The sequence below is a fragment of the Taudactylus pleione genome, unplaced genomic scaffold (genome assembly GCF_031769625.1).
Source record: "Taudactylus pleione unplaced genomic scaffold, aTauple2 ptg000092l, whole genome shotgun sequence".
Classification (NCBI taxonomy): domain Eukaryota; kingdom Metazoa; phylum Chordata; class Amphibia; order Anura; family Myobatrachidae; genus Taudactylus; species Taudactylus pleione.
In genome coordinates this window covers 18,111,731-18,130,354 of record NW_028284494.1, presented here as the reverse complement: position 1 = coordinate 18,130,354, position 18,624 = coordinate 18,111,731, and the positions used below count along the sequence as shown (strand labels likewise).

The window sequence follows — 18,624 nt, the reverse complement described above, 5'->3', positions numbered from 1 at the left end:
ATATGCGGACTGTGCCGCCTAGATGACACAAGCGGCAGGTAGTACATATGCGGACTGTGCCGCCTAGATGACACAAGCGACAGGTAGTAGATATGCGGACTGTGCCGCCTGGATGACACAAGCGGCAAGTAGTAGATATGTGGACTGTGCCGCCTGGATGACACAAGCGGCAGGTAGTAGATATGTGGACTGTGCCGCATGGATGACACAAGCGGCAGGTAATAGATATGCGGACTGTGCCACCTGGATGACACAAGCGGCAGGTAGTAGATATGCGGACTGTGCCGCCTGGATAACACAAGTGGCAGGTAGTAGATATGCGGACTGTGCCGCCTAGATGACACAAGTGGCAGGTAGTAGATATGCGGAGTGTGCCGCCTAGATGACACAAGCGGCAGGTAGTAGATATGCGGACTGTGCCGCCTAGATGACACAAGCGACAGGTAGTAGATATGCGGACTGTGCTGCCTGGATGACACAAGCGGCAGGTAGTAGATAAGTAGATATGTGGACTGTGCCGCCTAGATGACACAAGCGGCAGCTAGTAGATATGCTGACTGTGCCGCCTGGATGACACAATCGGCAGGTAGTAGATATGCTGACTGTGCCGCCTGGATGACACAAGCGGCAGGTAGTAGATATGCTGACTGTGCCGCCTGGATGACACAAGCGGCAGGTAATAGATATGCGGACTGTGCCACCTGGATGACACAATCGGCAGGTAGTAGATATGCGGTCTGTGCCGCCTAGATGACACAAGTGGCAGGTAGTAGATATGCAGACTGTGCCTCCTAGATGACACAAGCGGCAAGTAGTAGATATGCGGACTGTGCCGCCTAGATGACACAAGCGGCAGGTAGTAGATATGCGGACTGTGCCACCTGGATGACACAAACGGCAGGTAACAGAAGCAGACAGTAGGACTAGGTACTCAACTGCATTACAGGAAACAACACCAAAACCGGAAACACGTGAAACGCTATCACCAGCATCAGAGCAGCGTTCGCACCAGAAGGAAATAGATGCAGGAGTGACTCCAGAAAGATCCCGGAATGAAGGACAGGAGGTAGGAGGAGTTTCAGCGAACACACACCCGATGTTCGTCTTGTCCTGCATTCACAGTGCGGCGCTTGGGACAAAGGCACCCCAACAGTTCAGGTTTTACAGGTTTCCATGGTTAAGCTCAGGTGGTTAAATCAAATTGACTGAGGTACTAATTAAGTCACCTGTGACCAAGCATGGATATCCTTAAATCCTGGACTGTTATGGTGCCTTGAGTTTGGAAACCTCTGGTTTAGAGGCAAAGAACACCATGGTCCAAAGTTGGACAATGCTGGTATAACTTCTGGACAATGCTGGAATAACACTGCTCAATTATGAATCAAATAAGCAAAAATAACCTCATCTCATACAATACATCATCTATATTTTCCCTTTTAAACCTAAGTTACATTAATATGGTTCATACTTCAAGCAGAATAACTGGTTTTGTACACGACTTCATCAAGAGAAAAATGACTATTTATTCAACAAATTCTTAAGTCATGAATGTTTCTATAGAGGTGACATAAGCTTGTTGCCAAAACGCAGTCCTGAAGAGAACCCCTATAAGCAGGGAAGCTCAACTATGTAAACCGGAGTTGCCAGGGAAACCCCCTTATATTGCTGTTATTCAGAGGTGACAGAACAGCTGCGTAAATCACGTTTCATGTAAACACGTTTTTTCTTTCTTTGGAATTTTCCAACTTTGAAACTACAGGTATATATTACACCTCATGGGAGACGCTGATTCATACTTAAAGGCAGATATGAATACTGACTGTAAAACGATGGCAAACCCACCCAAATAATAGACCTGCCTGCTTCAGATGAGTTTGGGTAAAGCACTGCACAGATCACTATAATCTGTGGAGGCTTTGTTAAAAAATCAGTACAATATATTAGATGTTGATAAATGTATTAATAGGTGTTGATAAATGTATTAACAAATGAAATAACAGTATGGGACGTTTGTATGTGTATCTTATAATAAACAAAACGATATATTGAGCAACGTTTCGGGGTGCAACCGCCCTTTCTGAGAAAGGGGGTTGCACCCCGAAATGTTGCTCAATATATAATTTTGATTATTGCAAGCCTCCATGCGCTGTTCTTATTTGTGGCTGCATGATTCTTTGGACTAGAGCACCAGAGCCTGTTAACAACTATTGGGAGTGCCGACTGCATTACTATATATATATATATATATATATATATATATATATATATATATATATATATATAGTATATATTTATTTGAAATTTTATTAAATTTGATTTCAACGAGATATCAGCAGAGACAAGATCCTGAAGTGTCAAACTAGACCTCTCTGATATTAAGGGGCATATGTATCAAAGCTTGATGTGAGATAAAAATGTGAAATATATATCGCCAACCAATCAGCTCCAAACTATCATTTCTTAAACACAGCCTGCAAAATGTAAGTTAGAAGCTGATTGGTTGGTGATATATATCTCACAATTTTATTTCACATCAAGCTTTGATACATATGCCTCTAAGATATTAACTACATTATGAAAACATTGAAGCCTTTGACATCTCCCAATCGGCTGTGAGCCAGCATTGTACACGGTATACTGTACTACTAGGAGGGAGATCAGCCAGGAGACGTGTAGCTAGAAATGTGATACATCCTCCCAGTGTTTGGCAGCTGTTCACCTTTATGCTTTGTGTAATGCAGCAAGATAAATGCAGATATAACATTGGCATTCTACTATCTACTGGGTTAACTTTTTGCACTTACTAAATATAGAGCAATGTTATTATAACCTTATTATAAGTCATTCTCTGCAGCTTGAACTTACTTGGCAACAGAGTCAACACGTCTAATGAATGAATTCCGTGCTATTTGCCTCTGTCTGTTACATGTTTAGATTATAAACTGTGAAGGTTAGGAAGACCTTTCATCTGTATAACGAAGGAAACTTCCAATTATATTCTCAGTTTAACCCTCTGGATGAGAGCTAGCATTCACACTGAGCAGTATCCTTGTCCGTAGCTGGTGCCTGCAGTCTGATAGCGAGGCTAGCTTTGTCTATACATTGGGTATGAGTGCCAAGTGACTAGACCAGTTTCCAAATTGGCAACGCTTGGCTTTACGGCTGTATTCTAGGAGGCACAATTGGATTAGTCAGATGACGACTGCCAGGGCCGTAGCTAGGGTAGTGTGGCCGGTGCCATCGCACAGGGCACCACAGGTCAGAGAGGCGCCAATGCTCTTTCTGGCACAGGGCACCAAAAAGTCTAGTTACGGCTCTGACGACTGCATACAGTCGGATCACAGTCATCATCTGTCCGCATTTTCTACCAGTCGACTGTGATCAGATGTTCATCGGTGGAAATTGTTTTGGTCCCACATGCAATTATTACAACCTGAATTGGTTGCGAGGTTCAGAATACAAAGAGCTTGCTGACCCCGGGACACTTTAGTACTTTTTTCTCTGCTTCATTATGCTTTTTACTGTGAGGTGATCAGCCTCTCTCTCTCTCTAGGGTATATATATATATATTTATTAAACAACATTAAACATTATTTAAAAACAGCAGTATTCGGAGGATTTCCGCTATAATTATCAGAGGTTATGCATTTAAAGGGCATCCGCTGTGGTCTTTTCTATTGATCGCATGTGCCGTCCCCATAGGTTTGTATGAAGACTTCGATACAGATGTGTCCACATACATCTAGTCTCCTTGTGCGTTAAACAGCCCTTCTAGTCATGCCATGCTTAGGCGCAACTCAGTAGCGCCAAGCTTTTTTTCGTGCAACTTTTTAGCGTATTAATCACAAAGTGATGTGAATGGAACACATAAGCAGCTTATGCTGATTGAACGGATATGCGGCATGCCTATATTCTGTGTGCGACTTTGGGTGTATCTGCAGGCGAAACGCTACGTTACAGTGTCACAGCCACTGACACTATGACATAGCATTTCGCATTGCAGATACACCCGCAGTCGCGCACAGAATATAGGCATGCCGCATATCAGTTTAATCAGCAGAAGCTGCCTGTGCGTCCTTATATGCTTTGCGAATAAGACGTATTTGAAGGGAAAAAGTCGCTCGCGTGTAAAACGACTTGTAGCACTTGGAGGATAGTTGTATGTAGATACATCTGTTTGGCAAAATGTATCAAGCGAACTTGCTGCCAGATAACTGACACCAACTCATGATGGCAAAAGCATAGCCTATAAACTACAATATCACATTTTTTTAGGTTTGTGTGTGCGACTTTATGCTAAAGCCTCTACAAACCCTGCCTGTTGTACATCCTTGCGTCCACATGTGCAAAGACTGAGACGCCCACTTTCAGTGCCCGTAGACACTGAAATATCGCTTGGCGCATCGTTAAACGATAGCGTCAAAAGACACAAACATTGGCGCCACTTCATGGGACACATTCCTGTTGACCCTTTGACCTCATGGCTATAACTTAAAAAATGGTTGTGTGTCACTCATGTCCTGGGCCATACGACTGACTCATTTTTACAGTGTAACATCAACAATACAATTAACAGTAATCAAGAAATACAGATGCAACACATTTATTGGGGTTGGATGATACACTAGTGCTGGCAGAACACATTAATATTGAAAATTAATAACAGTTACAACTTAAATGAACAAATAAAGAGATTGGCTCTTAAGCTGGGTACACACTACGCGATCTTTTGCGCGATATATCGTTCCGACGTGGATGAGAACGATATATATCGTGCGGAACGCACAGTGCGTACGCCCGATGACGCGGGTCATTCAATGCATCATCTGTGCAGCACAGTAGATGGGACGATGCGATGCTGCTACATGCAGCATGTAACTACACATCGCGCCGTCATCCACCGTAGCTCCAATGTATGGTTAATTCATTCAAATTCAGCTGCTTATCTTATATCATGGGGTTTGTGAACACCCATTAAACAGACTAAGGGCCTGATTCAGACCCACTCACGAGCGGCTGTCCGCTCGCAAGTGGGTCGATGTTATGCACTGAGCATGCGCACGACGGAGGGAGCTCCGTCGTGCGCATGCGCCAGACGCGACGAGCGAAGGAAAGTCCTTCGCTCGTTGTGTCCGATCAAAGGGGGTGTGCTGTCAATGTTGATTGACAGCACGCCCCCTTTGGTGGGCGTGCCGGGGGGCGTGCCTCCCTGACGGGGGCGTTCCCACGGGAACGCCTCCCGTCAGAAGCCGGCCCACTGACATCACTAGTGATGTCAGTGGGAGTGATTTTGGCTCTGATAGAGCCAAAATCACTTCGGAGCTTGCGGTTGAAAACCTCAACCGCAGGCTCCGGCTCGCAATTTCGATGGTCGCGATGGTCTCGACCATCGTGGCCATCACAAAGCACGCTCGTATAGCCTGTGGGTGGTGACCCACAGCTATACGAGCGTCCAGGAGGACGCTCCATGAAAATGGAGCCCGGCCCTCATTCAGAGCGTGCGCTCTGCTCAGAGCGTACGGCTCTGAATGAGGGCCTAAATCAGGATAAACTCAATAAGACTTCGCTATTAATAAAACACCTCTAAAGTGTGAAGTGGCAGAAAATAAGTAGCAGTCAAGGCTCCGTTTATCATGTTTTATAATTAACGGAGCCGTGGCTGCTACTTATATTCTGCCACTTCAGAATTTAGAGGTTTTTTATTAATAGCGCAGTCTTACTGAGATTATCCTGATCGCATCGTACCATCCCTGGGAACACACATCGCGTAGTGTGTACCCAGTTTTACAATACAACTTTAACCAATTTAACGCTTCCATGAGACTAATCCACCACTAACTGCAATGCTCATTAAGTAGCTCTCTCTCCTACTAACCATTATACTGTATGTACTGTAATTAAAGGTAATTCCAGGTAATTACGACCTTAGGAAGTGGTAGAGCAGTAAAGCAGTGTTAGCGTCACAGGGATTTTATATTTGCTTTTTGTTTTCCACAAATCTGCCATTTGAGTTCCTCAATTTGCAAAGGGTCTACTAGCTGTAACAGTATGACCTGCAAGAAAATGAAATAGCCATAAAACTTGATATACTGTATAAATAAGCACTCGTGTTTCCCCAACCTGCCAGACCCCACACTTTTTTGCTTTGCGCCAGCATAAGTCACTGTGTTCTCTGGACAAATCTCTATATAGAGCGGTTTGTCCTGTTTGACTCCACAAGGTGGCCCCTTAGCAAAACTTCGCTATGGGCCCCATGCCCTTATTGCCACGCGGGCACCCACTGCCCAAGCGTCATTCAGAAGAGTATTCCACTCTGTTCTTTTAGGAGCGGTGCCCAGGTCTTTGGTGAAGGCTTGGGGCAACTTTGATGGAGGGAGTACCTGGCCACTGCCCCCTGCACTCACATTTGTTCCACCACTATGACTTCCCATCATCAGAGCCATGCTGGAGCATGGATAAAGCCGGATGAGGAATACTAGCTCCGATATTTTCACACTAGTGTTTAAAGTCTATTCAATTTTTTTCTTATGTTATAGCCATTACATGATTGGTCAAAGGGTTAGCAAGGATGTCTCCTCTGGGCATGCTTGAAATAATAGCTTGACCCTCGCCAGGTTCTCCCTGGCCACTGACTATGAGGGGTATATTTAATAAAGTGCAGGTTTTTAGAAGTGGAGATGTTGCCCATAGCAACCAATCGGATTCTAGCTATTATCTTCTAGAAGGTGCTAGATAAATGTTAAGTAGAATCTGATTGGTTGCTATGGGCAATATCTCCACTTCTAAAAACCCACATTTTAGCAAATATACCCCTGAGAGTGGGTTGGATCTAAAATGGACTGTGAGCGTTTTAAAACGAAGTGAAAACAGTGCTGAACTGCAGACCAACATTAGCGTTTGGTTACATTTTTGGGCTAACGTTAAAGTTGTTTTTACTTTCCACACGTGAGCTAGAGATTTCAGCTCACATGTATTAATTCAGTTATAAAAGATAGTATAGACCACAGGTTCTCGAACTCGGTCCTCAGGACCCCAAACAGTGCATGTTTTGCAGGTCTCCTCACATAATTACTAGTGAAATAGTGAGCTGCACCTGTAGATATTTTAAAATGTGTCAGTGAGTAATGAATACACCTGTGCACCTGCTGGGTGAGCTGTAAAACGTGAACTGCGTGGGGTCCTGAGGACCGAGTTTGAGAACCACTGGTATAGACTGTTAGTTTTATTTCTGCTCTTAATGCATGCAGTATGATTGTCTTCAGTGAAACAGCTTAGGTACTGTATGTAAGGAGAGAGTTGCAATAGTCAATGTACGCGAATATGGGCTGAATTCAATTAGCCGTTAGGACCAGCAAAATAACGTCTGTCAGCCTCGCGGGATGCGTATGGGGCTGATCTCTGCTTGCAGCCTATGGAGGTCCGAACAGTGACCAGCCTACCATAACTGCGCTTATAAGCCGGCAGCAGCGTCTAGTTGAATCGGCCACTATTAGTACAGAAATTAAGGTTTTTGCAGCGTCTTGTGTGAGATACTGGAGTGTTTCTTTTATGTATATAGTGGGATTTGGAAATAGAATGGATGTGGGTAGAAAAGCCTGAGGGGTTGGGTTTTTGTTGTTAGCAGAAATAGTGATGTAATGTACAGATGTGTCCTTATAAACTGTTGCTGTAGTCTCTGCAAATAGCCCCTCTGGGCACGCCAGGTCCCGGGTGAAGCGACCGCATTGAGCATCATGCTCAAAATGTGCATCTTATTAGCATACAGAAATAAACTGGGAGCAACAAAAGTTACATTGCTGGCTGGCACTGATCAATTTGATTTGCAGCATCTGTGTAGAAATGAGTCCAAATCTGTGTAAAGGCCTCCATACATCAGAGATTGATTGCAACAATCGTGCAATTTGCAATCGATTGTGTATAAAAATCTTTCCATTTTTCAATCGATTGTGGAAATTCTGCAATCGATTGAAAAAGGGAAAGATTTTTATACACAATCGATTGCAAATTGCACGATTGTTGCAATCAATCTCTGATGTATGGGGGCCTTAAGAAGAAGAAACAATGCCCCGTACTCCAGTTTCCTCACACTCTCCACAAAAATTATTGGTAGGTTAATTGGCTACCAACTAAAAAAAAAAATAACCCTAGTGTGTAAGCACATGTTGTAGGGAATATAGGGCCTGATTCAGAGCCGCTCGCAAAAAGCGAGCGCTCGCTCTGAATCAGGGCAGCCGCTTTGTTTTAAAAAACCCGGCCTCCTGGCTGCTCGCTAAGCGGTGGGTGACCACCCACAGCTTCAGCGAGCGGCCAGGTGATGGTTGCGACCATCGCGACCATCAGGGATTGCGACGAGACCCTTGTGGTAGAGTCTCGTCTGCCGCAAGCCCCAGTGAGCTTCCGGCTCTATTAGATGTCAGTAGGGCCGCCCACAAACGGCTGGCGTTCCTTCAGGAACGCTGGCGGCTGAATAGCCACCAGATCAAATACCGACAGCGGAACCCCGACGGACCTAATTCCCAACTGGGGCTGGTAGGTAAAGTTTGTGTTCAAGATTCATGACGTATCATTACTACGTAGATTATATCTTCTTTCTAGGATTGTGTGGTCCATTTTAGGAGATCTATTGCTTTGATCTCCTATATATCCCCCCCCCCCCCTCATCTATATAAAGTTCCCAGCTGTGCTGATGAGTTTTGTATCACGTAATGGGAAGATTATGTAATTTGCTTTTTTTTTTTTTTGTTCTTACAGGACAGTGATCTCGCCTTGAAAGTGCCAGACTATCCAAACAGTGTTATCTCCAGTCTGTGGATGTAGGGTAAGCATTACTTTTCACACATTGGCACATGTCTTGTGTGGTGAGTTAGCAAAAAGAAATTACCAAATAATTTGAGATGTACTTTGAATGTCTCATAGCACTGTATACTAGGGGAACACATGGGATATTTGTCAGCCTTGCGGATAACTACTGGGGAAGAATCTGTTATAGTGTCACCACATCCACAATGTAACTAATGAAAGTTTACATGGTTTATTAAAACTACAGAGGATTTAATTTTGTTCAATGGTAAAAATTCCTTAAAAAAAAAAGTAACGATTTCCAAAAGGGGTATACTTTTATAGCAACTATAATATATCGTGGCAAATTAAGGGACTTACCATGTGTATTTGGTAGAGGTTTTGGTCTCACTCCTGCTGGCTGATCTCAGGGAGGGGCTTCAATCAGACAACTCAAATAGCACACCTGGGCTGGTCAGCTTTATATAAGTAAAGGCCCCCATACATCAGAGATGGATTGCAGCAATCGTGCAATTTGCAATCGATCGTGTAGAAAAATCTTTCCCTTTTTCAATCGATTGTGGCTATTCTGCAATCTGAAATCGATTGAAAAAGGGAAAGATTTTTATATACAATCGATTGCAAATTGCACGATTGCTGCAATCCATCTCTGATGTATGGGGGCCTTTAGTAGGGAGCTGTCAACCTCATTGCGACAAATGCACGGGTTTATTATCAGTTACTTAGGTTAGAGCTGGAGTGGAGCTTAGGGTTTATAAAGCTGATATTGTACTGTGGGTGGGGCAATCAATGCTGGATAAGCTGGCCAACCTAAAAGAGAGGTGAGCGGTATTAGCTTAGTGCAAGGGATCGCCAAGGAGAAAATGTTTATTTTCCACAAATTGTTTGCCATCCTGACAAATAAAACAGACTCTTATAATAAAAAAATTACTTTGTAAGGGTCATCTTGAAGGTGTCAGTGTCACAGTATGTACAGTGGCTTGTAAAAATGGTCAACCCCCTAAAAAGTCAACAGATTTGTCTATATTACAAAGGACGCTTACATAGATTGTTCCAGACTATATTTTTATTGCGAACTAGTAGGCTCTTAATGTAAACTTTCAAACTCATATTTTGTTATTTTTCTGCTGGTTTAAAAACAAAAACTGAAAAAAAATGCTGCTTGCACAAGTATTCAATTAATGTGCTGTAGAAGCTTCAAGTTTATGCAAGATATTGCCCTAACAATTGGCTTTCAATTGGCCTCTAAGGGGTAAATTTACTAAGAATCGAGAATGGTTGAGTTTCGTTTTTTCTTAATCTCGATTAGCATAGCCGAATCTCGGGTGATTTTCCAGTTTTTCATCTCGCAGATTTACTAAGAAGTGAGTTTAGCTGAAAGTGAGTTGGCCGATGGTGAAGCAGATCGAGATATCTCCCCCGAGTTGCAAGTGAAGATGAGATTACTCACCTGAGATTGCAGTGTTTTCTCTCTGCAAATCTCTCCCAAGCTAGCATCCTGCACATATCACTGAGATATGTGCTGGCTGCTTGTTTGTGAGGACCTGTAAGAAACGGGTTAAATGTTATTACAAAAAAATTACATAGGGTCCCCCCCTAAAGCATAACCAGCCCGGACTTGCCAGCCAGTCCTGGTTCTTAAAATTACGGGGAACAAAATGTGTAGGGTTCCACAGTAATTTAAGAACCAGCACCAGGCAGCAGGGCCAGACCTGGTTTTAAATATAGGGTGAAAAAAATTTGCGTGAGGTTCCCCTTATATATAAAACCAGCTCCAGACCCTTTGTAGCGGGGGACTTATGCCACAGCCAGGGAGCCCTTTCATTGGGCCCCCAGCCGCAGCATCAGCCCTGACCGCTAGTCAGCCCAGGCCAGGGATCCCTGGGGAGTTGGGGACCCCCCCAATAAAGGGGTCCCCCTCTCCAGGGCACCCTTGGCCTAGGCTGCTAGCCCGGGGCTATCCCCGCCATCCCTGGGCGGTTGGTGGCAGGTTGATAGTGTAGGTGTAGTGTAATAATAGAGAAGTTTTTACATTGTCTTTACAGTAGAACTGCAGGTCCCAGCAAGCCTTCTCCGCATGCTGGTACTTGGAGAACCACAAGTACCAGCATGCAGGGCATTAAGGGCCCGCTGGTACGTGTAGTTCACCTGTAAAGAAATGTGTCAAAAAGCACAAGACACACACACAATGAAAATAAAGTTTTATTACATACATACATACACACTCACACATACTTACCTGCTGTCAGATGTTCACATCCCCTTGTCACCGTAAAGTATCCTATGGAAGTACCTGAAAGAAAGAACCAATACTCACCTTTTGTCCTACGTTTTTCTCCGCAGAAAACCAATAAGGCCCACGGACACACACTGTAACGACACGCTTCAGCATGTTGTTACAGTATGCGAAAGACAGCTCATGGGAATGAGCTGTCATTAGTACCGGGCCGCGAGCCAATCAGCGGCGGCTTCACATTAGCGGCCGCTCATTGGCTGAGACCCACGTGGGTCCCAGCCAATGAGCGGCTCCTCCATTGAAGTCAATGGTGGAAACCGCAAAGTAAACTTTAGTTACCCTGCAGCTCTCCATTGACTTCAATGGAGGAGCCGCTCATTGGCTGGGTTCACGTGGGTCCCAGCCAATGAGCGGCCGTACATTTAAAGCGGCCGCTGATTGGCCAGTGGGCCGTGAGAAAAAACAGATGATTACGATCATCTGTCAGTTCGCGTAGTGTAAGTATATTCAACAGCATATACTTACACATGTCCGCTCTGGTTCGGGTAAGTCGTTTTGTTTATTTTGCAAAGACCCTGGATGCTACAGAGACCAGCGCCAGGATGGAGGTGAGTATATGATATTTTTTTGCGGGCCATTCCACACGGATTCTACATTGGAGAAGAGGACAGACACATATGGTGGAAGGTAAGTATGTGTGATAGATGGATGTGTGTAATAAATCTATACTATCTATATATAAGGTGTGTATGTTGTGTTTTTTTTTACACATTTCCTTACAGGTGAACTACAGGTACCAGCGGGCCCTTAATGCCACGCATGCTGGTACTTGTGGTTCTCCAAGGACCAGCAAGCGGGGGAGGCTTGCTGGGACCTGTAGTTCCACTATAAAGACAATATTGTTAATTCTTATTTTTACACACTACATACACTATAAACCTGCCACCCACCGCCCAGAGGTAGCGGGGATAGCCCCGGGCTATCAGCCTGGGCCAGGGGTGCCCTGGAGAGGGGAACCCTTCATTGGGGGGTCCCCAACTCCCCAGGGATCTCTGGCCTGGGCTGACTAGCGGTCATGACTGATGCTGCGGCTGGGGAGCCCAGTGAAAGGGCTCCCCTGGCTGTGGCATCAGCCCCCCACTAGAAAGGGTCCGGTGCTGGTTTCAATTATATGGGGACACCTAAGCAATTTTTTCCCCCCTATAATTAAAACCAGGATTGGCCCTGCAGCCTGGTGCTGGTACCTAATTTACGGTGGAAACCTACTCGTTTTTCCCCCGTAATTTTAGGTACCAGGACAGGCTGACAAGTCCAGGGCTGGTTAGCCTTTTTTTGGGGGGGGGACCCTATGTCTTTTTTTTTTACATTTCCCCTATTTAAAACATTTACAGGCAGAAACATACACAAATCACAATGATTTGTGTATGTTTCACCCAAACTCGCAGCCTTGGAGGTGTTTAAAAATTCAATTTGTGGGAGAGTTCGCAGGCACTCACCCGAGATTGTCATCTCGATTCTTGGTAAATTTGCGAGCTGTATCTTTTAGGTGACAAGTACTTCCGAGTTTGCCCGATGGTGATAAGATTCGAGTTTGCTATCTCACCCGAGTTTTATGAGTGAGATGAGAGAAATCTCTCTCTAACTCACCCGACTTTGCATTTAGTCCATTTAAAAGTTGAAAATCATGCATAAACTCTCCTGAGATGATCATCTCGACTTAGCTCGATTCTTCATAAATTTACCCAAAACTGTGAATCATTACAAAAGGTAAACTTTTATGGATAAAGGTCTTCCTAATTCAGATAGCACTGATCATACTGATAATCTGAAGGAATGCTGTGAAAATGAAGACCAAAGAACATTCTAAGAAAATGAAAGATACAATTATAGACATGTACAAGATAGGAAAATGCTATCAAGTGAGCACTATTGGAGCAATTGTAATGAAGCTGCACCATATCACCCTGCCTAGCCAAGGCCGTTCTTCAAATCTCAGCATCAGAGCAAGAAGGAGCCATAGAGAGGCCAGCTATCATTTTGAAGTAGCTGCAGAGTTCAGTGGCTGAGACTGTAGTGAAAATACAAGTATGTCCTTATTTACTGTGGTTTCAGTCGCGCCAAATAGCCCCTCTCGGCGCACCAAGTCCCATGCAACTTGGCCGTACCAAGCATCTTTTTCACTCAAAATGTGCATCTTATTCACATCAATAAAACAACCGGAAGCAGCAGAACTGCGTGGCTAGCGTACATTGGGCCTGATTCAGCAAGGATCGCAACTGCGATTCCGCACGCAATTGGCCGATTGTTGCGTTTTGTGCATGCGTATGCATTGCAGTGCGTGTGCGCGAACACTGCACTGCGATTGGGACTGCGATTGCAGTGACTACGCAGACCCATCGCAGAGTGATTGACAGGAAGTACCGTTTGGAGGCGGTGACGGGGGTTGGTCGGCGAAATGCAGGCGCGGCAGTGCGTTTGAATGCCGTAGCATGGGCGTGCATACATTTTCCACTGCGATGCCTTATACAGCTTGTGTACTCACTGTGTGCGGCGAAGTTAGCAATTAATGAGTAAGGTCAGAGCTTGTGCAAGTGTGCGTGAGGCTGCGATGGTACTCAACGTTACCGATGGTTTCGCAGTCTTGCTAAACATTACGGATGTGTGTAAGGTAAAGTGGGCGTCCTTATGTTGTGCTGCAACAGCATAGCGATCGCAGTGGAGTAGCATATCTTCGCAGTGAGACTGCCTGCATAATCACAGCCGCGATCGCAGTTGCGATCCTTGCTGAATCAGGCCCTTTCACCACTATGGTGTGGGACATTTGTACAACTGTGTGTGATTGAGTCTGGATCTGCGTAAAAAAGGCTCCAAACAGTTGCAGCTCCTAAACTCATCCGCAGACGGTCCCGGCACCTGTGCAGTGGATCTGGCATGCGCAAGTCAGAGCGTCTCAGTCTTTTTGCCGTATGGCATGAAGACGCAGAGTGAATGAGAACACATCTGTACATCAGTTAACCCTATCAAGAGCTCTGCTGACAACTGGCAGGAGAGAATGCTAGACAACCTGCTCCAGTTGGCTAGAAGACTAAAGCTTGGGAGAAAGTTTACCTTTCGGCAGGACAATGATCCTAAGAGTAAGGCCAAAGCAACACTGACCTGGTTGAACAACAAAATGGCAAAAGTTCTACAATGGCCGTTTCAAAGTTCTGGGGCTATATTTACGAAGCAGTGGCTTACAAAAGTCGCCACTTTGTAAATATAGCCCCTAATCTCAATCCAATTGGGAATCTGTAGCACTATTTTAAAATTGCAGTCCACAAGTGTCATCCAACCAACCTGAAAAGCCTGGAGAGTATCTGCAAGGAAGAATGGGCAAAAATCACTCCCATAAAGTCTGCAAACCTGGTTGAAACTTACATTGACAAATTTAAAGCTGCTATGGCAGCAAAATGTGGTTCTACCAAGTATTAGACTGCAGGGTATCAATACTTATGCAAACATATTTGAAGTACTTTGAAAAAGTACCTTGAGAGCCTACTGGTTCACATACTGTTTGGAGCAATCAGCATGTTATTTATTATACATTCAAATCTGTTGACTTGTTTGGGGCTGAATACTTTTGCAAGACACTGTATTTATATTAGGGATGTGCAGGCTCGGTTTTACCCTTTCACTACATAGGTATATAAAACAGCCTTAATAGAACACTAGCTATATATACATATATATATATATAGAGAGAGAGAGAGAGAGAGAGAGAGAAGTACCTATTTATATTATTTATATCTTCTGAATCAGGAAGCTGCATTAGTTCTTGAGAATTGGGTAATTGTACACTTTTGGCTGCAAGTACTATTAACTTTTAATCAATGACAATTGGGGTTTGTGTACACTAATAACACCAGTGTAACACCAGTAAATAATTGTCTTGCGTTTTGAACGCTGTAGTTGTTGGTGTCTCAGAGATTGTGTCAACAGGAGCACTACATGGGAGCATTATATCCTTCTGGTATTCTGGCATGGTTGCCAAGACCAGAGGAAGCCTGTCATCAGTCATTGTGTGGATGGGTGGGGCTCTGAACTCTCCTTCCACCTGTCGCTCCATCTTAGCCAAATTATTGAAGGAAAGTGACTGCGCTAACCAGTATCTTCCTATTGATCCAATCGGTCACACTCCTACTAGGTTGCCTGCGCCAGGCTGGACTTGCATCATCAGCACTTTACAAAACTTCGTGTGCAGCCTAGGAGGGAAGGGCCACCAGGAATGGCCACAATGTGGCCCAGGTTTCTTCTCACCGTTCATGGGTTCAAGTGCTGCTGCTAACGGAGGTGGAATTTTACTCAACAATCTTTAACAAAACAGTCAGTTCTTTAATTTTCCCCATAAATTCTAGATTTATTTATGCCATGACTGCTCTCTTTGAGAATGATACCTTAAATCAGTGGTTCTCAAACTCGGTCCCCTCAGGACCCCACACAGGTCACGTTTTCCAGGTCACACAGCAGGTGCACAGGTGTATTCATTACTCACCGACCCATTTTAAAAGACCCACAGGTGGAGCTAATTATTCACTTGTGATTCTGTGAGGAGCCCTGGAAAACATGCACTGTTTGGGGTCCTGAGGACCGAGTTTGAGAACCTGTGCCTTAAATCATCGAAATGTTGCAGTACATGGACTCTGCAAATCTGACAACAATCTATAGATGTATTTCGGCAGTGGGCAAATAATGACTAGCCTGTATAATCTAGTACACCGTCAGAGTGTATACTGTACATTTCAGCTGCTGTACAGCTGGGTTGCAGCTATACAGTACCTAGTAAAGTAATATTTTGTCCTGAACTGGCGGCAGGGCAGTACTAAATTGCACAGCACGCTGTCACGCTGCACTTGCCTTAGATTCACACAGCGCTGATAAATGATGAGTCTGAGCAACAACAAACTATAATATGACAGAACAGTTACACTTCTTTATGGGTTTTATTTACAATGAGCCATAAACCTTTAGCACTCGCTAAGGAGGAACAATAAGAATTGCTTATTTCAACAAATTTCATTTAAACTGCAGCTGTTTAAGACTGAATAAAAGCGTAACTATTAGTACAAATCAGTCTGCATCTAAGGAGTTATGTGCTCCATTCTGTATTTAGGAAACAGCTCAGTTTACTGCTGTTTGTGACTGCATTGCTTACGCCATCAATAGATGCCATTAGCAGTACGGTCCCTATTGCAGGCAGTGGGTACCCATCGAAGCCTTCCAGGCTTTGCGGAGTCCCTACTGGGTAAAAGTGCAACGCACATGCGCAGATGGTCATCGCGATGCTTATTAGTCAGCAGCAGAGGCGTAACTAAGGGGAGTCGAGCAGGGCGTGTGCCCTGGGCGCCGTAGGACCAGAGCTAGGCTTCCCTGCACCCACCGCCAGTCCTTTGCTGCACAACTGAGACCTTCCCTCCCCCTGAGTGCTTACCCAATAGCGCCAGGAGGGGGGTGGGAGGCGGGCAGTCTCAGGCTGTGCAGTAACACACACATCGCCGCCAGTGAGGCAGCGATGTGTGTGTTAACCAGCAGCCATTGAGAGTCTAGGGGCACTAAATAGGGAGGAAAACTACAGGGGGCACTGGATAGGGGGCATCACTGCTGGGGGCCTGCATAAGGGGGACCACTACTGGGGGCACTGCATAGGGGGGGGGACTACTGCTGGGGGCAGTACATAAAGGAGCACTGCATAAGGGGGACCACTACTGGGTGCACTTAATAGGGGGGGGCACTACATAAGGGAGACCACTACTGGGGTACTGAATAAGGGGAACTAATGCGGGGCTGCATAAGAGGGACCACTACTGGGGGCATTGCATACTAGGGGTACTGTATAAGGGACACTACTGGGGTAAAGGTTGCATATGGAAAGGAAAGTTCAGAGTGATGATAAAGGGGTGTGTCATGTAGGGTCAGTAGGAGGAGACTGCTCCGGATTATGTCTCTGGGCGGAGGGCAGGGGGAAATGACCGAATCTTAAACTTCAGGACTTCGGGAGCAGTGGGCTGCACAGATGAAACACATCAGCAGGGGATAGCAGACAGCAGGTAATAAGGCGCCAACAAGAAGAGGCAGCTGAACATCTTACAACTTCTATCCTTCACACCGAAACTCCTGCTGCCTCTGGTTGTGATGCCGATCTCCCAGAGTGATGCCACTGTACTGAGCCGCCTGTGTCTTCCCACGGGGAGCATGCTCCTGTCTGGCTGTGAGAGGCAGCGAGCGCTCCCTCCCTGGTGCACATTTCTGTTGCAGTCTACCAGATATTTCACACAGCTGGACCCCCTTATATACCGTACAGTACACCAGCCCGGGGACCCTCTCGCACTTACTGGAGACCATGCAGCCCAGTACAGAGCAGCCTGCGGGACCGGGCGAGGAAAAGAGGTCTGAGCAGAAGATAGAGCTGCATAGATGGGATAAGAGTGGTGTGGATGGGGGAAGGAGACAGTGTGGTGTGGATGGGGGAGATAGAAAGGCGTGGAGAGGGGGGAAGATTAAACAGTACAGAGAGGGGGGGAGACAAGTGATGTAGATGAGTGGAAAACAGTGGTGCCGATAGGTGGGAGAAACAAAGTGATGCAGATGGGTGGAAAACAGTGGTGCGGATGGGGGGGAAACAACAGCACAAATAGGGGGGAAGACAGAGTGGCACGGTTTGAGGTGACAGAGTGACATGGATGGTGGGTACAGAGTTATGCTGGAAGACAGAGCAGCGCAGATGGGTAAAGATAGATTTGTGCGGATGAGAGAATACAGACTAGCATAAATGGGAGAACACAACAGTAGGGATCGGGAAGACATATTTGTGTGGATGGGGAGGAAGACAGTGGTAGGGGTTGGGGGGGAAGACAGTGTGGCATGGTTGGGGGGGGACAGAGCGGTGCAGAGTGTGGAAGAAAGAGTGGCACAGATGAGGGGAAGACAGAGCGGCGTGGTTGGGGAGAAGGCAATGGTGCAGATGGAAGGAAACAGAGTGGCACGGATGCAGGAAGACAGGGCTGCGTGGATGGGGAAAGACAGATTTGCGCATGTGGCGGGAGGAGACAGTGACACAGTTGGGGGGGGCAGAGTGGTGCAGATGAGGGAGAGAGATTGGCACAGACGAGGGGGAGACAGAGCGGCGTGGCTGGGGGGAAGGCAGTGGTGCAGATTGAAGGAAACAGAGTGGCATAGATGCTGGAAGACAGGGCGGCGAGGATGGGGAAAGACAGATTGGTGCAGATGAGGGCATGCAGACTAGCACAGTTGGGAGACCACACAGCAGTAGGGATTGGGGAAGTTATAGCAGCATGGAGGCGTATACGGGAAGAAAGTGTACATGCATAGACAGAGTATAATAGTTTTAGCAATTAGGGAGCTGAATGTGTATTCAGAATGAGATGGATGTACAGTATGAAGTGAGAAGGATGTTGGAACCCAGTGGGATTGTTGTCGTGACTGAATGGGAAGATTGTGGGCACCAAGTGGGATGTGTGTGCCACATAACGGCTTATACCTCCATCATTTTGTGAGTGACAGCAATCTCACTGTGAGAGTTAACCACAGGGTGT

The 18,624-nt window shown here is 45.6% G+C and overlaps 1 protein-coding gene across 1 annotated transcript in view; it reads left to right on the top strand.

The window, feature by feature from the left end:
* The window catches only part of GHR (growth hormone receptor), a 342,139-nt gene that overhangs the window by 162,276 nt on the left and 161,239 nt on the right, over nt 1-18,624 (top strand). Inside the window, exon 3 of the mRNA XM_088469447.1 lies at nt 8,752-8,818. The gene's annotated coding sequence lies outside the window, so the exon portion shown is untranslated. The remainder of the gene's footprint in view (nt 1-8,751; nt 8,819-18,624) is intronic.